The sequence below is a fragment of the Corvus brachyrhynchos genome, unplaced genomic scaffold (assembly GCF_000691975.1).
Source record: "Corvus brachyrhynchos isolate BGI_N302 unplaced genomic scaffold, ASM69197v1 scaffold34, whole genome shotgun sequence".
Classification (NCBI taxonomy): domain Eukaryota; kingdom Metazoa; phylum Chordata; class Aves; order Passeriformes; family Corvidae; genus Corvus; species Corvus brachyrhynchos.
Window position 1 is genome coordinate 8,039,756 of NW_008238126.1, and position 18,877 is coordinate 8,058,632.

General features: G+C 42.8%; 1 protein-coding gene across 1 annotated transcript in view; it reads left to right on the forward strand.

Moving 5' to 3' along the window:
* The window catches only part of NFIA (nuclear factor I A), a 322,110-nt gene that overhangs the window by 152,867 nt on the left and 150,366 nt on the right, over window positions 1–18,877 (forward strand). The window lies entirely within an intron of this gene.

The window sequence follows — 18,877 nt, forward strand, 5'->3', positions numbered from 1 at the left end:
TGACTGACATTTACTCAAACTTAAGGCCTTATTGGACTGTCCTGGCAGAAGTGACAAAAATTCAGATTTGTGCTAGTATAAATCTGAATGTTTCACCGACTTCTTAAGGCATGTATTACATCAGTATGGTTTATCTTCTGTGCCAGTTTTATACTATTTCTCTTTTGTAAAAGAACCTGATCAAGTTTGCTAACATCATCTTGGATTTTCAAAGGAGCACTAGGGAAATATGGACCCAACTCCTATTGAAAATCCCCACCTCAAAACTCCCCCCAAAGAGTTCCTACCCAGGAAGGGATCCCACAGCTAAGCTCTTTCCATTTCCAGAAAAATCATTGAGCTGAGGCTAAGAACACTCATCTGGTGCCTGTCGCGTGTATTGTCTGAATATAAACACAATGATTCTGGAGCAGAGAGAGAGCCTATGACTTAAATGGATTTACACTTGCTAAGAACCTGGCCTTCCACACTCGACTTCTGACATTACTTGGAAGTAAACATTGAGCTCAACTATTCTGTGATTTACGTGGTGCTTTAAGATGCATGCAGTGACCAGGCAGTTGCTGTTACTGTGAGCCTCACCAGGTTTGACGTTTTCCTTAAGGTTCCAGGTAACCAAAAATTTCCATGCATACCTCAGCTGCCATTAAAAAAAAAAAAAAGGAAGAAAAAAGATGAAAGCTGGAGTTTCTGACTCTTGAGAAAAGCCTGAAAATGTTCCTCGTCTGCACTTTAACGGCTCAGAAAGCAGAAGGCAAAGAGAAAAAAAGGAGTTTGAAAATGCCATGCTTTTTGAGATGTGACATATGCTTTTGCTGTGCTCCGGGTTGGCAGGAGGCGTTGCATGGTGGATGCAGCCCCGCCAGAAAGCAGGTGCGGGAGCCCGAGCGAGCGGCGCTCCCTCCGTTCCGCTGGAGTCGGAGCCATCCAGTCACTTTTCCCTACTCCTGTGCCCCACTGAGCAGCAGATTGTCTGCGGGAGATGGGATAAATAGTTGTGGATGTGCCCTGAAATCATCATATTGGGTGGTTAAGATGGGAGCCCCTACCGAAGGGCTCATGCTGTTACCCTGCAGTGACAAGTCGTGTGTATGGCTGTGTGTCCCAGAGCTGCAGGAGGGCCAAAAAATCCCAGGACAGAAATAAATCCACCTGCTGGGCAAACCAAAACTCTCACTTTTATGCGCTGCAGGCCAAAAACTGTGGGTGAGTGGTTTTCAGGATGACAGTGGTGATCCCAGTGCTCCTCCAGGCTGGCACCGCACGAAGTTGGATGTGGACGTGCGTTCCCAGGGAATCCCCCATGGGCTGTTTCTTCTCCAGCCTGGGGTTTGGCTGATGGAGCTGTGTGTGTGCCCCTGGGTCCATGGGGACCTTCGAGTCACCCTTCACCAGACTGTCCCTAAGCTGGAGAGCTGGTGCTCCTTGAAGCCTTTGGTCCCATCTCTCCAGGTCTTCCGCAAGGATGCAAAATCTGGATTCCTCTTGCATCCACAGTGTCACTGTGGGCCACTCCTGCTCATGGATGAAGCAGGACATCCTCCTTGCCCCCTTGTTCTCACTGAGAGGGTTACTTACCTAACTTTAAATGAAAGAAGGCTCTTCTGCACAGCACATTTTTGGGTTGCATGGCAGGGAAGAGCCAACATCCTTCTCCATGTGGGCTCCTGCAAACAGAGCACCCATGGCACAGCCTGGGCAACTGCAAATGGCTTTTCCAAAGCCGTCAAGGGAGTTCTGTGGCTTTATTCCGGAGTGGGAATTCCCTTCCTCCCTGCTCCCTGAGTCCTGGAAATGCTTTACTCCCTATGTGAAAAGTGAGCTAAAGATTTTACAAACTCTGAATCTGGCCCCTTAAATAGGATAATTCTAAAAAGTTCAGCAAAATCCAGGGGCTGGGGGTGGGGGGGAGGGTTGGTGTTCCTTATCAAGGGGAGGAATGGTGGGTTAGCAGCAATTCCTTCCTCGCAGTTAGTCTGGGTACCATTGGAAGCAGAATTTGTCAGTTCTGAAGTGCACAGATTAGAAAGGAATGTGGAATTTGGAAACGTGGCAGCTTGTAGCACTGTATGGTTTAAATTAAACCTTTTTTTGGAAAGCAGAATCGCTGTAGGCCACATTTAGGGGGAAAGCAACAGCAGAGAGGGCTGGCTGTGGTTTTTGCTTTGCTGTGTAACCGGTCCACTTTCTCTTGTTTTAACACAGATTTTTTTTTTTTTTAATTCAAAAAAAAAAAAAGAGGAAAAAATATGCCTCTGGCCTCCTTCTGCCCAACCACAGCCTCACTGCTGACCACAAAGAGGAAGCCTGGGGAAGCAGCCGTAGGATTAATACCCACTCTCTCTTAACCCAACAGGGTGTGAAAACATTTTATAAAACATCTCTCTTTTTAATTTTTTTCCCCTTTCAGATGGATAGCGTGGCTGGGATTTAGACATCTTGAAACAAGCACATGGTCGCCTTTGCCTTGCATTGTGTTCCTCAGAGGGAGTGGGGGGAGGTCCTAAATCAACCCTGGCCAGATCTGTTGTTTAAAATCTGTTTACACCCATCTCCAGAGCTTTCTCCTTGCAAATCATCAACAACTTTGTTGGTCTCACTGAAATGACAGGAAATATAAAAATGAGTCTGCTGCAAGGGCTGCACGGTGTAGATCTTGATCAGTTGGAATATAATTGTTCCTAATGAAATGGAGACGCCTAGCTCTTAACTGAACAGCCTTTGCTTCTTTAGAAATAATAAGATTAAGATTATGGATTCTATTAATCATTTGATCAGCTTTATTCATTCATCTTATTTCCTTTACATGCAAAAAAGCCCTGCTCTCTCCATGCCTTTATCTTTTAAGATGATGACATTTACATATTTCCCGGCGCTGGAACGTCCCGGGCGTAATATACAGATTGCTCCGCTCGGATCTTGTAAACTGACTATTTCCATGTGCTAAGTACTCTCAGTGATGAAGATCTTAATAATGTGATTAACTAAATTGTGTCTTTATGCTCTTCCTCGCGCCTCCCTCCCTTCCCCACCACGGCCTCCCAGCCGCCGTGCTTACCACAAATGGCATCAGCTGCCGGGACGTGCCTGCGGTGGTGACCCCGGCGACAAGGAGGTGTCACATAGCACAGAGCAGAGAGGTCTGTGCACCTCGGAGTCAGGGTGTAATTCAGATGACCCGTGCATTAAGGGAATCTGCTTTCCTGGCGTTATGCAGGAAAGATGCTGAAAGCAGGAGTTTGGAAATGTTGAGGGAATTATTAGATGAGAAATTTGTTCCTCCGCAGCGTAGCGACAGCATTGTTGTTTCTTGCTTGGATGTGCTGTTGGGAAGGTTTGATTTTGTTGTCATTAGAGAAATCTCTCTGTTGTTATAACGCTTTCTATGTGTGAAGAAATACAGACATAATGTGTATCTAGTCCATTAAACCCCTCTTTCGGAGCCTCCACCTGTGGCACAGCCTCTCTGTACTGCCAGTATTTTGCTGAGTACTGCTGGTAATTCCTCTCCTTCTGCCTTACATGGATTAGTAATTCCAGAGAGTTTAAAAAAAAAACCCAAAGTAGCGGCAGGTTCTCTCTAACTTCTGTTAGCTGAGCTGGAGAAGTTGCATTGCGTCTTGGATCTTTTTCATCTTGGTAGAATTATACTGTAACTAATTGAATCCATTGATCACTGTCTTGTTTTTTTCCATCTTCTTCTCAGAGGATTCATTTCATAGTGTTCCCTACATCAGTCAAGAAAATGGCTGCAGTGGAATTACCAGGGTTGATAATAAAGGTAATTTAGCCCAGTTGAAATTATTTTTTATGTATCTAAGTAGGGTAACGCATTCAAACGTGCTGCCTTAAATCTTGGGATGAAACACCTGCATGATCTAAGCTGCAGGATCCCAAAATAACTCTTCTCAACAACCACAGAAAGTAGTAGCTGATCAAGGGACTTTTTGCAGCCTGACAATGACCAAACAATAATCAGCAATGTTCATTTGATCAAAGAACTGTCCCAGAGCAGGATAAATAATCTCTGGTTTGCGCACTCCATGGGACAGGGAGTATTTTTGGATTAGATAATAAGTGCTTAACAAGCAAGAATAGTGAGAAGTGTCGGGAGAAGCGGTGGGAGCCGGGAGTAGCTGGTGGTGAGCAGTCTCCTACGACTCAGGTCAGAAATAGGAGCCAAGTCTGGCCTCAGCCAGGAGGTTTTACCGAGGATGTCTGCTGGTGGCATTTAGCTCTTACTAAGTAACAGTTTAGAAAAGGATTCTCCTACTAGATTAGGGATGGTCTTGTCAGTAATGCGCAGGACAGGATGTCAGGAGATCTGAGCTGAGGTCTGCCACAGATTTCCAGCACGATTTAGGTCAAGTTATCTAATCTTGCCTCCTGACACAGTTTCACCCCGAGACAAGGTGACAGGAGAGTTTGTAAAAGGTTTACTTAACAAAGAGGCATTTTTACTCTCTTGTTCTCACCCAGGTCAAAGGCTGGATGCAGGAGCAGAGGCATCTCCTGCTTGCAAAGCCACGGGCGTGCTTCTTCCTCCCACTCCCAAAATTCAGGTCCTGGGGCAGCAGGGCCACATCCAGCCCTCCAAGGTGACCGGGTCCCTTGGCCAGCAGGGCTCATTCCCAACGGGAGGAACCCCCGCTCCCAGCCTCTCCCTGGCAGCAGCACAGTGGCTGCGGGAGCTGCAGGGCTACCTACAAGCACATGCCCTTTGCCGAGATCAGCACTTTTTTGGACAATGTATAGTATTTGCAAATGGGAACTGACAATGGAAGAAATACAGCAGAGTGAAGGGTTTAATATAAAATATTTATACAGTAAAGATCTTTCATCTTTTGTCAGTCACAGGGTAGGGAAGTGAGGAATGTATTGGGAGTACATTACCAAGAGTATGTTATAAATTAAAATCTCAAATTGAATAATACTGGCTGCTAATGTGCACAGCGTTGGAAATGAGTCACTTTTGAATCAATGTAATTTACTGTGCCAGCTGAAAGATATTTACAAAAGAAGGTATCTTCTTGTTGTTTTTTTTTTTTTACTTAGATTTTATTCCACACTTACAGATAGCCTGTGCTGTCAACACCGACTAATTTGTCACGGAGAGAAAGTCACAGCCATTAGCACAGAGCTGTTTCAAAAGCACTTAGAAAGCAGAAAGGTGGGCTCCAGGCTACATGGGTGGTCAGACAGTTTGTACTCATTGTTTTCTCTCAAATTTAATACTGGTAATTAGTAATACAGCAGTTTTGTGGAGATTAGTTATTGGGAGAGAGCAGACAGACTGTTTCCTTGTAGAATTATGGGGTGCAGAATTTACTGTTCCCGCTGCATCCTCCCAGCCCACATTCCTCCGTGTATTTCAGCTTTTCTCTAGGCATTGTAACCTCAGAGAAGTCAGGGTCTGGTCCCATGTCTGTCAGATGGTTGGCATCATCTCAGTAGGTTGGTCTGGTTCATGGTCTTTCATAGCTGGGGCCAAGATAGGATTTATTACCTTGGAACACCCAACGCTGAGGTGCAAGATAGTGTATCCACAAGGTAGGACTTTGAAAGTGTGGATTTTGGAAGGTTGTTAGCCAGATGCTGTGCAGGAATTCTCTAATGTCTAAATGCAGGTATCCTCTGATGTCTAAAACACATTTCAGTGGATATAAACAGTCCTGCTACGGTGCTGTGCTGATGTCTGGGTGGTTCTGGGTCCTGGGGAGAGTGCCTGCTGCTATTTAAGTAGTTTGGCACTGCACAGGCCACTCCATGGCAGACTTGTCATGTTGGGAATGGTGAGTCCAACATCCATGCAGATGCAAGGAACCAGTAGTGAGTTGAATGGAAGGCAAGTTTAAAAGCCAGTCTAGATCCAGGTTTCTGCCTTGTTCCTCCTTCTGCCACTGATTTTTCCCTCCTTGTCACGAAAGGAAGGATGCTCTGGGAATTTTTGTCCTAGTCAGAACTGTGCCAGATTATCATTCCACTTGATTATGCCACAGACTCTGATCCAGGCAAATATTTTGTGCTTAGGTAAACCTTATCTAAGTTCTTCTGTCTTAAACTTGGGTGTTTGGTGTGAGATGGTTGTGTAGGCTGGTTCTGCTCTTTGATGAAATGGAGGGAGGCACTCCCCAAGGGCATTTCAGCCCAGCAAATTCCTTTTGGAACTGTTGGCTCTCACTGTTGGTTCCACAAAGAGCAGAGGCACCTCGCTTTGAGCTGTGCCCAGCCATTAGACCGACACTTTTAGGTGAGACAAATCTCACCTCCAGTCTCTCCGCCCGTCAGTGTTTTTATCAGTGCAACAGAAATAGTTTCAGATAGACATGGTGAGAGTAAGTAGTCTGAAGGATGGGAGAATATTCAGAAGGAGAGGGATGTTTGCAGTAGCTCTTGTAAGGTCTGATGGAACTTCCCTCTTCCTTTTCTCATAGGCAGTACCAAATTAGATGTAACTGTGGAGATGCAGGTGATCTGATGGATTCATGGCCAAGCTTCTATACATAATAAAATATGTATTAAGGTCATATTCTAGCAGTGCTAGTAGGGAAACTGGAGTATTCTTATGCCGTACTTTTTGGTAGGAATGTTTCTGCTGGGTTGCATCACTGTCTGTAAATTTTATTGATTATAATTAAGTCAGTCTGCATTGTCTCTAAGAACCTACATGGGTTTAAAAATCAATACTCCTTATATTCATCAGGGGAACCAGTTCGAAAAGGGATTATAGTGGGAATAAGCAATGCATTTATAGCTCTGAGTTTGTGTTTACAAACCATTAAGTGCTGGCCTTCTCAACAGTCCTCATTTAAGGGTCAGAAATAGGTTTTTTCCCTGTCTTTTATCCCATGAACAGTAACAAAATTCTCCCTTCATGGTTACCTGCCCCAATTTTGTACTTGCTGGGTGGAGCTCTGTTGTCTCAGTGACCTTCAGGGGGCAAGGAGACACCTTTGGACAAGCAGGGAACAGGAATGTGAGCAAACGTAGTAAAACCTGAGTGAATCCACCAAAGTCCTCTTGACTGGGTCACTTCTATGGCAGTATCCCGTTGCCTTAAAGGGCTTCATTAGTTCTCTCCCTTGGCTTGTTTCTCCCAGAAAATATCAGTTCCAGTTATTGGAAGCGCTAACGGCCACGCTCATGGAAAATCAGAACAAAGAGCAATTGCTGAGGGTATCTGCTATTATTGATTTATGGGTGAAGATTAAGGCCAGATTGCCCTGTCCCTATTCCTTTAACAACCCTGTCCTCAGATAGACTTCCTCCAACTCAATGGGCCCTTATTTAAGCGCTGTTTATTGAGGATAATCTTATCGCAGTCTGGTGCACTAAATATGTATAACTCACCTTAGGGAGAAGATGTGAAAGGTCTTTGATGATATGAAGGGTGTGAACACTAAGGAGAGTGAAGGATAATTTAGGTTGGGACTTGGGAGTGCAAGTAAAACACATACCATCAAAGAAATGGAGTGGATGCGGCGTACTCCCCAAGAGAAAAATTAAATGCCCTTCAGTTTTAGTCATGTGAAAGCAGAGAAAGGACTAAAACTGTGTTAGTAAGGATCATTCTATGGACATAGAGGGCAGGGTGATCTTACCGAGCTTTTCTGCCTTTATGTTTTGTGCAGTGCTTTGATTCCTACTTGATTTGGCCAATAATTGAGCTACATAATGCACAATGTATTCCACCAGTGATGCTGTTTTAACACTGCTATACTGCACCTCAGCCAGGGACACCCGTGGAATTTACTAGATTTGAGTCAATTTATTTTAGCAGTTATTTCAGTTTTAACAGCTTTTAGAACAGTAATGAAATGGCACAAACAAAAGGCATTCCCTTAGCTCGTGAATAGTTCCAGGATCCTAGGGGAGCAGGATCCGTGCATGGCTCCCCACTGCACTTGGGAAGATGGTAGTTGGAACATGCAGGCACCCATCCACATCCCCAAAATAACCATAGCAAAAGTGATGTTTAAGTGACCATATGAAAAAACCACAAAGGAAAGACCAAGGGAAGCTGGGCTTAAGCAGGAGTCAGAGTGGTTTTGAGATTACATGGCAAAGCAAATTTCTCATCCTAGACACTGCTCTTCTACATCATCCACATCTTGATTGTGTCTCAGGGCAGAAAAAGCAACTGCCTGAGCTTTGGGTTTTGTGCAGAGCGCTGTGATAGTGCTCACTACTAATAAATGCACACATAGACATATATACATTAAATAAAAGGGCCTGGGAATTGCTGAAGGAACTGCAAGAATCTCGTGCAAAATAGCAGAACTTTTTTTTCTGCTGGATTCCAGTCTGGGCAGCTGTAAAGATCTGGTCACAACCAGCTCTGGGCAGTGGCAAAACCTGCAGGCTGGGATTTAAAAGCACACAAGGAGTTGTGAGAAATGTTCTTCTTTGAGGCTGTCATTAAGATAGAAACCACTGCCCCAAGCCAGGCTATCCTGGAAATTTCTCAGGAAGATTTGAAGGGACTTGACTGACAACTGAAGGTCTGGTGGTATCTGCCATGACAATATTTTCCACTGTGTGCATTCAGCTGTAATGATTCATTAGAAAATAAGTTTAATTGTGGCCAGTAGTTGTGAATATTTCTTTGTACTCTCTTATCAATGTTTTCCGTTTGCAGCAGGACTTGGCTTGTTTGTTAATCTGAAGTTCTCCATTTATTTGGAAAACAAGGTTTGACTTATCATATTGTTTGGAGAGAAGAAAGGTGAAATGCAAAGCCCTTTAAAACCACAGAGCAAGGAAAAGGAAAACTTAACTTTCAGGGAAAAGTGCTCAGTCAGTGGGAACCAGCACAGCTGATGTGGGCAAATGAGTGTCCTGATCTCATTTGAATCAAACAAATGAGCAAAATTATAAAATCAGAGTCACAGGTTGGTTTGAGTTTTGATTGGGGTTGGAAAGGACCTTAAAGCTCATCTTGCTCTAAACCTCTTCCATGGGCAGGGACACCTTTGACTGGACCCAGGTTATGATGGTGAAGAGACCTAATCTGAGCAGTAGCTGAGGAAGATACAAGACAATTTTACTCCTCAGAAATGTTTGAAAAGCCAAAACTAGTTTCCTTGGACATTAAGAAAAGAACACCTGTGCAAATGTGGAAAATAACATGCACATCATTTTCCTCAAACTACAAATTGTAAAGTTCACAAGCTGCTGTGCAACTTTGATTTAGTTCTACTCCCCAGTGTAGTACCAAGTAGTAGCAAGGAATTCTTCAAGTTACTGAATTGTTCATGTGACTCATGTTTTTAAAATACACACAACACTTAGAGTTTTTCACAAATGCACAGTGCGGGGTGGCAGTGTTTCCATTTTGCTGGTAAAGATTGGGCAGTGATAGTTGGAATCTTCATCGTGTGTGAAGCTGATGGTACAACCCACATCTCCTTAATCATGAACAACTCGCTTTTAAACTCTTCCCATTGACCTTAATAGGGCCAGGGTTTGATTCCAAGTGTTTATTCTTCATTCCAAGCTCAAAGATGCATATTTTTAATCTGAATTTGAATATATGTTTCATGGCTTATTCATGCTCGGAAATACTTCTTGGCAGAGTCACCTAAACTGAGCAAAATGAGAAGCTTCTTTTAATGCAGAAATATTAAACAATGCGTGCTGGAGTGCAGAAAGCTATTTGGACACCGGAAAGCTTTATAAACATAGATTTGATTGTGATTGAACCAAAAATAGTGGTATTAAATTAAGGTCTGTTTAAGACACTAAAAAAACCCTCTGCGTTTTCCAAACTGCTAAGGATAAAATCAATCTGCAAAAGTATTTTAACTTTGTAACAAAAATATCATTGACAAAGTAAAGTGAAGATAATAAAGCATATTTAAAACTACTTGGAGGTCTTCTTAAAAATTTATGACCTCTTTCCAGTTGGAGCTCATTTAACTCAAAAGGCATTTAAGAGCCTGGAAGTGGCCGTATTTGTGCCTTGCAAGAAATGTTCTCTTGTTTGTTCAGAAACACAGGCACCTTTGGTTAGAGAGAACCTGTTGTATTCTATTATTATATGTGAGCTGCAGTAGTACAGCATTTGTATTTTCTTAGGGCAAAAATTACTGGGATGTAGCTCACAGGCTTTACAGCATGGGGAACAGTTTCAGATCCACAGGATCTGCCCATACCAGTGTGTGATCAGATCAATGTCCTTCCCCTCCCATGACCTCTGGTGCCAGCAGTCCTGTTAGAAGATCATTTTTGGAACTGCTTTGCTCATGTCCCTGTCGCAAACACTGAATTAGAGGCAGAAGCCATGGTTAGACTCAACCAGAGACTGGTCTGGATCTCAGATCTGAGCTCTGTGCCCACAGGAACTGAAACTGATAGCAAGGCCCTGGGCTGTCGATATTTTCCATTACCATAACTGCTGTTTAGCAATGTCTTGTTGATACGAGGGGAGTGTGTGACTGAGGCCATGTTCATCTCTTTGCAACAGGGAGAATTATGGCATTCATAGATTGGAAGAGAGTGGGTGATAAATAAAACTGAGGCTATCCAGAAAGCCCCAGGGAGCTTCCTCTCCACAGAAAGAATAAGAAATTTATAGATGTCTAGAAATTACAGTTGAGCTTTTTGCCTTTTCTTTTTTTTTTTTGGGTTAGCCTCTTTCAGTCATATGACTGGAGTTCAATTATCAGCACAATAAATATTCCTGTGAATCGGAGCCATGTGTTGGCAGCAATTTTGTGCTTCTTAGAAAGGAAGCAACATCTAGAATTGTTTAAAAACAATAGTTTACCATCAAACTTGTGCCTAAAGTCAGAAAGTGGCAGAGCCCAAAATACATGGGGAAGTGTGTTCTGGAGGACTTAAATGCAGGCAGGTTAATGCAAATATATTTTTGGCGTAACATGTTAGAATTATGAACTATTCAGGCTAAAACAATACTGTGCATCTGCATTGTTTTCAAAACAAAGAAAAGCAGTTACTAAGAGGCCCTTTCTGCTGCTTTTAAGGGACTGCACAGTAGGAATGTTACCTGCAAATCGATTTAATAGATCAATTGTTATGCTAGGAAATACCACTGGTAATTGTAACGTGTATCCCCTAAGGTGAGTTGTGCCTGCTAGGTGGGAATTGGGAGACATTTTAGATTTTTTCCCCGTCTTGAGTTTTCTGGAGTGGTTGTTTGGCTCCTTTAAAGTATTCCCTGGAAACTCTCGTTGCTCCAGCAGAGCACAAACTGCTGGGGCTGGGCTTCAGCCCTGCTCTGTCCTGGGCAGGAGATGAAGCGTGGTGATGAAATTTGAAGTTCCAAGATAATCTGGAGTCCTGGAACACTTTAATTCATCTCTCAACTGCCTGGGCTTGGCAAATGCCAGACGTTCGTGTCTTCCCCAGGACAGTCCATTGACTGACCCATATTGACTTGTTTTCAGCGCTGTTCCTGTTTGGCAGGACATTTCTAGACCTGTAAGCAGTTTCTCTTAGTTTAAGAGAGACATGACTGGTCTGGGCTCAAGAAGGTCTGACAAGAGGGAGCAGAAGTCGTCCCAACTGTACACCTTTGGCCAAGGGGACTGTAATTCTTGGATCCAGCTACCACAGGCTATTTTAAGAGAACGACTTGGCCTCTTTACAGTAAACTTCTTCGGGGGAGAGTTCATTGCACCTAACAGGCTTCAGCCGGTCTGGATCAGCGTCTGACATTTGAACTTGATGCTCTTAACACATTTGTCAGCTCTACATGCACACAACGAGATGCTAAATGCTTCAATAGCTGCACATTTCCAGGCAATTCAGCAAAACCCGATTCATTATTAGCTTTTAAATTCAAGGGGATATATGTGTGTATTTATGAATATTTCAGCAAGGCTCTGGGCATTGAGCATTGCAGGAACACAACTGCAGTAGCCCCACAGTCACGAGAGCAGCTACTGAAGTTACAGGCGCCCGCTGCAGCAGTCTGGGGAGTATCCGAGTGGAATTTTACAAATGACAGTTTAAAGAGTTATAGTTGCCTAAAGAACGAGGCTGGAAAATTTGCAAAAATCTGTTTTCAATTATTGGGGTTTTGGTTGGTTGTTTTTTTTGGTCTTTTTTGTTCAGCTTTAATTCCTCCAGAGGAATTTCAGTGCACTACCTTAGTTGTTCCTTTGTAATCCTGCATTCCCGTTGCTTTATTAAATACCTGGAGTTATAATCTTGTTTATGAAATCGTTATTATCTCTCCAGTTGCAAATTGCAACATTACATAGAGAAGTGATTATGGCATGAGGCATGGAAAAATCGGATATGCAAATGAAGCAACTTAAGCATAATGATGCTCAGTCCCATAACACGCGAAAAAAACCATCACTTTGCTTTTGAGTTGAAGTGTTCAGCTTTATACCAACTTGCAAACTGACCCCATCTTTTTCAAAGAAATGCTCCAACTGGCTGAAACAAAACAAACAAAAGAAAAGAAAACAAAAACTAACTGTCTCAGAAAATATATTATAAAAATAAATTTACTCTTATAAATAGGATACGTTTGCTGTCGTTCCAGAGCAGAAAACTGCATCTTTAAAAACCTTAGATGGTGTAGTCTAAGGACTTTGGTTATATATTGTTTAAAGGGAGAATTATTTTAAAAAGGTCAATCAGCTTCTGGGTTTGAGCATGCAACATTGAATAATAAGTGAAACCTAACATATATACTTAATTATTTTTATTGAGATTACTCTGGAAAAGCTAAAACTTAAAAAATAAAGATCAGGCTTTCAAAATCCGTATCTAAAACATTTTCTCCTTCGGGGTAACTACTTACTGCACTAAGGATTGTTCTTGCTCTGTCATATTCTCCCCCAGCTGCTGTGCAGTCGAGCTGGCTTTATCCCGGTATCTCTCTGCCAGCCCTGCACACATTCCCAGCTACTCCAAATAGTAAGTAGCAACCTCATTTTGAGACTCTCCTTTCCCCCTCTGCCTTGTTTTTAAGTGTAGCTTTAATGGCGGGTTGCTCTGGACCCTTTGATGTCTAAAAGGGGAGTAGGGGAATAGAAACACGAAAGGAATCTGATTTTCTTGCTCGCATCTTTCCCTGGCAGCAGAGTTAAACCTGTGGCTTGTGTTCCCCAGCATTAAGAGGATTGTTGACCAGCTTTCAGAGTTGACAAGGTCACTTGAGGTTCTGTGACAGGGCATTTAGGTACAGGAGTTGATCCTGTGTAATGTTGACCCAGGAAGCTGGGGGGAAATTGGGATGATCTTTCTCCTGATTTTTCTTGCCTAATTAAGGGTGTAGGAAAAGCAGGCATTGCAACAGAACAAAATGTAATTACGGAGATGTTGCCTGGCATGTGTCCACTAAGCAATTGCGCCTCCCTCCCTTTTCAAAATAACTGTATTTTAGTTCCTATTGGAGCAGTTTAAACCTTTGAACAACTCCACTGTTCCTGCACAGACCAGGGAGGAATCGGCCACGCGCGCCAGGGAAGATGTTCAAAGTTTACTCATTGGCTTGCCCAGGGTTTGGGCGCCGTGAGGAGTTCCCTTCGTCACTCTGGTGCCAGGATCCAGAAATACCGGGCAGGTTGGGCCAAGAGGAAGTCAGAGCTGCCCTGCTGAGGGAAGGAGATGTCTGGAATTCCTATTCCACCATTCACAGCCCTAAAAAGGGATTTTTTTTTTAATTTTTTTTTTTTTTTTGGTGCTATGTCCAGTACTTTTGCTCTGTCGCCTGAGGGAGAGCTGGAGATGTGTGTTTGAGGGAAGTCAGTGGGGCCAGCAGATCCAGATGATGTTGGATGCTGACATGGAAGCAGCTGTGGCACTTGGTGCACTCAGAGAGCACCATAGCTGTTAATTCGATAAAATAGCTTTTCCAATTGAGATATCCATCCTGGGACAGCTGATCTTTTGTACAGCACAGCCCAATCATGGCTTTAAAGCAGCAGCAGCACCAGAACTTCCTGGAGGGAGCCTGCACTTCACTGCACACTTTGGCAGCCTCACCATAGGCCTGAGGGATACTTTCAGATTTCCCTGTAATTAATGAGCACCTCTGCACTTATGGCAAATTACAGTGTCTGATGTAGAATGTTGACCTACAGCTGCCCCATGCCAAGTAGCCTATTTAGACCTATTTATTTCTAAATAGAGCCTGTAAATGATAACCGGAAACTTCACTATTGATTCATTTGCTCCCAAATGCTTCCTCTTTCAGGTATTGAAGTTGAAATAATTTTCGATAATCCTATAGTTACGCTGTGCCTTGGATTTATTGTGTATTTATTATGTGAACATTCTCAAGCTATTTAACATTCCTGTAAAGCCAGAGAAATTAGAGATGGAAAGGGCTTGTTTGATCTTGCATAGCCTGTCCAATAGAGCTCTGATGATCTACTTCACTTCTGAATGTCCCAAGTAATGAAAAGCCTTGCACTTCTCAAAAATGTTGGACTGCCGGAAGTTTCATTGACTTTTGCTGCTGCCCTGCAACATGCCCAGCTCTTGTATAACCATCTCTTTGCTGTCACTGTTATGCTTGTTTTGAAACGTTGTTTCCTCATTTTTTCTCTCCCTGTCATTATTTGGTTTTCTTATTGTGTTTGGCCATTTTTCTGAAGCTAAATTTATTCTGTGCTCAGACTGCTTTCAGACTCCTAGCACCTTTCTTTGTTCTTCTGGTACATCAAACATCTGGTTCATGGCTATGCACGGTTTTCATTCCCTTCCTATTTTTCTTTTAAGAAAGATATAAAATAAGATGGGCTTCTCTTCCTGGCTGTCTCCTTTCCCCATAATACATCACTAAATGAGTAGGTTCAGCCCAGAAGGGGATTATTCATAATTTTCATCCATTCCAGTAAGTTTTCAATCCATACAATAACTTCAGAACCAAGTCAAAATAATGCTGCGGATGCAGAATTTTATGAGAGTTTGCGCTAAGTACTTTGCCAGAATCTAAATATACAACTTCTATTGTTCTATTAATACTGTCATCCTACTTGATATACACCATAGATATATCTGGTTTGTCAAAAAATATCCGCACTAAAACTGTAATTCTAATTGGTTCAGGCAGCTCAGTTGTCTCCCTTATGTGCTTTGATTTTGTTCTGTTAATTTTTTACTCTGTAAACATTAGTTTGGACTGCTGGTGCCAGGATTACTCTTCTTTCTGGAAGATTTATGTCTCATTTCTAATTTTTCCAGTATTCTGATCTCTTGCCATTTCTCTAAGAATTTTTAGAAATAATTATTCATGTTCTGGAGGGCTAGTTAGATAATTCAGTAAGAGTTTTTGTACAATTAAGGATGGTAGGTTGTGGATAATAATTTTAAGCTTGATCAAAAGCCCATGGAAGCCAAGTCTTCTTAAGGCTTAAACTACTGTATTAATTTTATGGAGATCTGCCTCTCTTTCTTTGCTGCTGATTTTTTGCTCACCTTTTACATCAGGCAAGTTCATAGGTTAAAATAATGTAAATCAGCACAAGTCCTTTGGAGCCTTTTGGGCCTTTTGAGGAACCAGCCCCTCAGGGTTAGGTGCCTTCCTTTCCCCATATATGCTGTTGGGATAAGAACTACTTTCCTCACAGGAGTGTTTAAGGCTTAATTTTTTATAGCATATAAAGTGCTCAGAGATGTTCAGATGAGGGATGTTGTGAAAATGCAAAGTAGTATTATTGTTGATAAATTATTTAAAATATTGTGGTCCATTGAGAAAATACTAGTTTGTAGGCAGTGAAGTGGTTAATACGATTGCATCTCTTACAGGTTTCACCAGATACACTCACTCACTTACAATGGATAATTGTTAGCTCTTGTTGTGCAGATGCTGTTGCAGATGGAGCCCTGTACCTGCATGCATAGCAAATGAATTAGACTGGCAATCCCCTTTATAAAGCATAAATATGTAATTTGTTCAGCTGTTGTAATTAAATATGTATGTGTGAAACAGCCACCATTCAGGTCATTAATGATGCGCCATGCCAAATTAGAGCTTACAGACAGTAATGTACATTGTTGTGCAATGAGGGAATTGCAAATAACATAGCTAAGCCTTTCCTAGTAAAGTGATGGATTCAGTGGCTTTAAAAGGAATATTTATATTTCCAGCATTTTGATTGCTTCAGTCTATATTTACATTGATGCTCAATGAAAAAGATACAATTGGATGAAATTTTTCCTGTATTTGTTTTATACTCTTTGAACATGATAGAATACCCATTAGGTACGTGTCACACAACATTTATTGGGTGTAACATTTCATACCCGCCGGTAATAGGCTGAATATGTTGCTATGATCATTCTTAAATATATAGTCAATTAAGACCTGGTAAGTACCTTTTCTTCAGCATAATGTAGACAAACACTGTATCAAAGCATTTGGGCAATTTTAATGTTTTCCGTGTATCTGCTTTTTAATCTTTGGACTTCAAAGACATGACTGGTAAAGGAATCCTCACTGTGGTAAACAACATATATATTTCCACAGAAATCTGCCAGATAGAATAATTGTTGTAATGAATTAAGCTTGCTAGCGTAGTGGAGTTGTTTAAATGCAGAATGACTTAAACGTCAGGCTTGCTTTCTTCTGTCCACATTGCTTCTTTCTTTATATTTAGCAGAAAAAGGTAATTTGGCTTCAAAAAAACCTTCCTTGAGTCATCTGGAAAAAACAAAAAGTTAACAGAGAGCTGGTTTTGCATAGCAGAATGAAAAATCCTAACTTACTACACCTTAAATGCATCTGAAATGATCCTTCCTAAACATGTCTTCTTCTCTATTTAAAATAGATGAAGGTTTAGCCCACGTTTTGTTTTGACGGTGGGTTCCGAGTATACGAGAGCTAATCGTTCTGACCTTTCGGCCAAACGGGGCAGAGAAGGAAGCATCTCAGAGTTAATTCTGTCTTGTTCACAGTGGGAACAGAAAATTCCTCTGTGATCCTCTTTCACATGATTCGCTTGGGCCTCCTGGAAGCCCATCCTGATACTATTAGCGCTGGGCTTCTTAGGTCTAAAGGAGATCGACGGCGCTGACGTCACCCACTGCTCGCGGGCTGCCCCAGGCTGGACAGCCGGAGCAGAGGTGTTAACACTCACATTAAAAAAGAAAATTTCATGAGGCATTTTCTGTATAACTCTAGATTTCAAATCTTTGTCAAGCTTTCTCTATTAACTCCCTCATACTTGATAAGAAAAGGGAGTAGGAAATGGGATTAGTTGATAGATTATTTGTGGAGGTTTACGGTGAATTTTCAAATTTTTAAACCTAGACTAAGAAAGTAATAAAGAGTAAAGATTTTTGTCTGGCCTAGAGCTGCTACAAAGCGTGTAACCTGCTACAAAACGTCTGCTTTAGTACATAGACTCTGACAAAAGTAGAGTTGCTTAAATGCATACATTAAGGCAGTACCACAATATTGATTTGTATAACTTCTAACATTTTAGTTAAATTATAATATGAAGGCTTGCTTGCTTTTTATTAATTTCTTCATCTCTTCCTTCCTTAATAACTCCACTCTCTTTCTTCGAGACGTTTTCCTGAAATACAGTTTTTCCTGTTTGGGCATAGGAAAGTCTGCTTGATTTACGGTACGAGCAAGTCAGATGTGCAGGGTCTTGGCATGTTCCTCTACTGCATTTTAACGCTGCGATTACTGGTGTACTGGGAAGCCATTTCAAGGATGACCGCAATGACAACAGTCCTCATCACAGCCAGGTCTCCTGCAGGGTTCCCCTAGTTTATTTTTTTTCCCCACCTTTCCAGAGTGGTTTTATGAACATTGAAGCAGCTGATTTGTGAGTTGAATTAGTCGGATTTTGCACCCCTTACTTGGTGAAGCCTCTAAACCGTGTTTGGTTTGGAGGGTGGGAGAGAAGTGAGAAAATTTTTTTTTGTGTCCATTAAATAGCGTTGCATCACCAGCTACTGCTGTACCTTTTAAAATCTATCAATTTCTCTCCCCAGCACTCACGGGCCATTGGCCGTGCCCAGGAGTAGCTTTTGGGAGCTTTTGTGTGCGTGTTCCAGTCCAGGAGAACAGTTCAACTTCAGAAACAGGCTGGGCAGAAAGTGTCTGAACCACCCGACGGCCTTACGGACCATCCCTTAACGAAGGGTTAATGCTTTGAGGCTGTGCAGAGGCCGTGTTCCCCTCACACCAGGGACCCTCATGCCAGGCCGTCAGTGCAGATGAGGTCGAACTGGCACATTTAATAAATTAACCATTTCCCGGGCAGGGCAGCAGGCGTGGGGTGGCTGCCAGCCAGGTACTCGGTGATAAACGCCCGCGGGCCAGGCAGAGGCAAGTGGCTCGATCGCTGGCAGTCGCTGCGTTGGCCAGTGCTGCAGTAAACACTTTCCCTTGGATGTTGGTGTTCTGTTGTGTCTGGCAGCCACAGAGGGCTGCTTGAACTTTAGCCAGAGGCAAATATTTATACATCAGAGCATGCAGTGTTCAATGGGTCCGGCCTGCAAGCGCAAGGCGCATGGCGGGCGATCCTCTTAATTGCGCCTGCGATGCGGCGAAGCGGGACCATCTTGGGGGTCGCGGCGGGTTTGGCGGCGGTGTGAGCTCTGGAAACCTGTGAAAACATTGCCTTCCCTGCTCTTGGTGGAGGGGCCATCCTGACGGGAGCCGTGTGTGCCTTCAATTCCTGTTGGAAAGTTTACAGTTAATATTTTCCCTGGAACGCTGTCAAGCTTTTGACAGTGCCTGAGTGTATGCTGAGCTGTGAAATTGAGACGCGGAGCAAGTTGTGAGAAATCTGTTTCTACTCAAATCTGTAAAGGTTTATAAAAACTTCAGCGGAGGGGGAAGGAGGGGGAAAAACAGGGGGGACAAAAAGAAGCCCTGGGGCTGGGGCTGGGCTGGGCTGGGCTGGGCCGGGGTCGCCTGCCCGGCGCCGCGCGT